At 38.9% G+C, this 3,464-nt stretch overlaps 1 pseudogene; it reads right to left on the bottom strand.

Moving 5' to 3' along the window:
* Nucleotides 1-2,087: 2,087 nt before the first annotated feature.
* On the bottom strand, nucleotides 2,088-2,185 carry LOC145587096 (small nucleolar RNA R71; annotated as a pseudogene).
* Between the last annotated feature and the right edge of the window lie 1,279 nt (nucleotides 2,186-3,464).

Here is a 3,464-nt window from a genome sequence, read left to right as displayed (position 1 = left end):
TTTCTCGGGGTATATAAAGCTCAAGATGCAAGCCGAACTCTCCCCTTGAAGCTCAAAAGTGAAGGAGTGCAAAAGCCAAGTCTTCAAGGTCGCGCTCTCATGCTGTGTGGACATCAAAATCGGTGTTGAACCCGCCATGAAGACCTCTAGAGACTGCCTCCCCCAACATGTATCAAGTGGAGCGCACGGGAGCATCAACGATCGTACGAATACCTTTCCCCTGTTCCCAGGCTCGGGAGCGCGCCACTCTAGCGCGGGCGCGCAGGTCCTGTGCGCGGCCGCGCAGGTTGGAGGTGCGGCCGCACACCTCCTCTCCCCATGTTCTGTACCCATTTCTTTGCGGCCGTGCATTGAGAGGAGAGGTCACACCATTTGGGGTTCTTTTTGGACGTCTAACTAACTTCTCCATTGTTAGTTTTACTATATTTAGAATTTCTTCATTTTTAGAGGGGGACTAGAAATTTTATTAGATTTTGATTAGAATTTTAGAGAGAAAAGCTCAAGATTTTGGAAACTTTGTTCTTAGATTTTAGAGAGAGAAACTTGGTAATTGATGATTGCTACATTTTGATCTTCATTCACTTTGATATTGATCAAGGTTTTGTAAGAATTCTTTCCTTTTTAATGCAATTTTATGTTTGATTCTTGATAGATTGTTGAATTTCTATAGTTTGTTTGATTTGATTGTTGATATTTGGATTGCATTGTTGATGATGAAATTGATGATTAGTTTTGTTATGCTTTTCAATTTTACAATGTGTAGTGAGTATGTAGTTCCTTTGTTAGGGAAGTGGTGGAGCATGTATAAATGATAAGCTTTAGCTAATTTGGGGTTTTTGATTGATTTGATGATGTGATTAAATTAGTTGATGAAATTTGTGCATGTGTTTGATTTGAAGAGGAGTAGCTAACCTTGATTACCAAGCTAGATTGCATAGTAGTTTTCAATGACACGAAAAATTGATTTAGAAGCTATTATTATCGATTGATCTTGTTTTGCGATTTTCCTTTGAAGTCATTTGTAGAGACATCTAGCTTGATACTAGGATATAGCTATTTGAGTGATTTTGTTTCCAAATATCATTTTCCCTCGCATTGCTTGATTGATCAAATTCCTGACAAATTGGCAAGTTTATCGTGAGTGCATGTGGATCCTAAATCCCCTACTGCTTTGATAATTGAATTCTATTTATTAGCTTGATTGAGTTGATTTGCTAGCTTAGACCAACCCTATTGTTTAAGATTTCGGAATAGCTTAACTAGAGACTTTAGCATATATCGCATTCCATTGGGTTTGACCCGAACTTACCTCTATACCTAGGGTTGGGTTTGGTTTTATAAATTTGGTTTTGATCGGGGATACATAGAAATCAACGACCTAGGCTTCACCTGCGTAAAAAATGGCGCCGTTGCCAGGGAGTGGCATGGTTATTTGCTATTGTTGATTGAGTCTATTGCATTTAATTGAAAAACACAAAAATATTTTCTATCTTTTAGGCTACATTTGTAGCCGTGCTATTGATATTTTCCTTTGAGATTTGTATGCATAGGGCACAAGATCGAAATTTTGTGCCATTTGATTTGGAAATTGAGAGGACCATAACAAGGATAAGGGTTGCTAATCGTTCCTCAAGCTTAAGTCCCACAAGAGAGGAAATCCATCAAGAAGAAGAAGAAGAAAAAGAACGAGAAAGCATGGGTGTTAATCCGAGAGTAGCATTGAAGGAGTTGGGAACTCTAGGAGCCTATAGGTTTGAAAGCGAAATTGCTCCTCCCACGATATCGGCAAATGACTTTGAGATAAGACCGACGATGATTACTTTGGTAGAGAGGCGTCAATTTAGCGGTACCAAGCATGAGAGTCCCCTCAACCATCTCAAGGAGTTTGAGAAGTATTGTAATACCATCAAGGTGAATGGGAATTCTCAAGAGTTCATTTGACTTAAAATTTTCCCATTCTCTCTTATTGAACGTGATCTAAAGTGGTTGGACAAAGAGGTGAAGCTAAATTCTTTGAGAACATGGGATGAAGTGACTAAGGAGTTTCTACTCGGTTCTATCCACAAAAGAAGACGACCGAAGCAAGAGCTCTCATTCAAAGTTTAAAGCAAAAGACAAATGAAAGTGTTTATGAGGCATGGGAGAGGTATAAGGAATACCAAAGAGAGTGCGCATACCATGGGATTCCCACCTATCAAATTATCCAAATCTTCTATGGAGGTCTAAGCCCCTAAGGAAAGTCTTGCTTAGATGTCGGTGCCGGAGGCCCTATTATGAACAAAACGGAGGATGAAGTGGTGGACTTAATTGAAGATTTGGTAAGATATCACATGGATTGGCAAGAAGGCGAGAGAGAGTCGACAAGGAAAAGCGGTTCTACGGTGTATTCAATCGACCATCCAATGCCATCAACAATTTGTCCTCACAAATCTCAAACTTGGGAAAGGAGATGACCTCAATTAAAGCAAATCTTGAGAGTGCTTCTTCACAAGCACCAATTCTTCCCTCCCATAATAAAGGGAGAGGTACATCTTCTAACTCTACTCCTCCTTCTACTTCAAATAATATGCCAAATGAATGTGTGTTTTGTGATGTATGTGGGTCATATGACCATGATGCTTCTAATTGTCCACATACATTTGATAATTGTGATGATATTGATAATAACAATTGTGAGCAAGTGAACTTTGTTTCAAATAACAACAATGGACAAAGATTTGATGGATCAAGGAACTTTGGGAATAGAAATGCTCACCAAGGGAACTTTGATAATTATAACAGTGATGGTTATAGGAACCAAGGAAATCAAAATTTCCGAGGCAACTATAATAATCAAGGCTATAATAATCAAAGTCAAGGTCAAGGGTATGGAAACCAAAGCCAAAACCAAGGCTATGGTAACCACTACCAAAACAATGGCCAAAATTAAAACTGGTGTAATTAGAGCAGCCAAAATACGTGAAATTTTCAAAACAACAATCAAAGGGGACCCCTACTCGGATTCGCTCCAAAAACTGAAGGTAATGGTGAGAATTCCTATGCTCAACCTTCATCTTCTAGAACTACCTTGGTAGAAATCATCGAGAACCAAACTATGATTTGAAACACTTACATGTCGGTAAGTGATAAAAATTTCAATGAGATGATGACACACAATAAGATGCTTGAAATACAAATCAACCAATTAGCAAACACCTTGAAAGAGAGTGTGAATGCTAGCCCTTCTTGTTTACCCTCTCAAGGAGTTGATCCTAAGAAACCTGTGTATTCTATCATCACAAGGAGTGGTAAAGTGCTTGAAGAGAGTGTTTCTAGGAAGAGTGAGGAGGGTGAGAAGGTGAGTGATTCAAGTGAGGAAAAAGAGCTTGATGTGTCAAAGAAGGTGAGCAAAGAAGCCCAAGAGGAAGAAAAGATTGATATAAAAGTGCTTGAGGATGTGATTAAACCTAAAATTCCATATCCCT

Source organism: Chenopodium album, chromosome 16 (genome assembly GCF_948465745.1).
Source record: "Chenopodium album chromosome 16, dcCheAlbu1.1, whole genome shotgun sequence".
NCBI classification, from domain to species: Eukaryota; Viridiplantae; Streptophyta; class Magnoliopsida; order Caryophyllales; family Amaranthaceae; genus Chenopodium; species Chenopodium album.
Note: the sequence above shows the minus strand (reverse complement) of the source record. Positions and strands in the feature narration are given on the sequence as shown.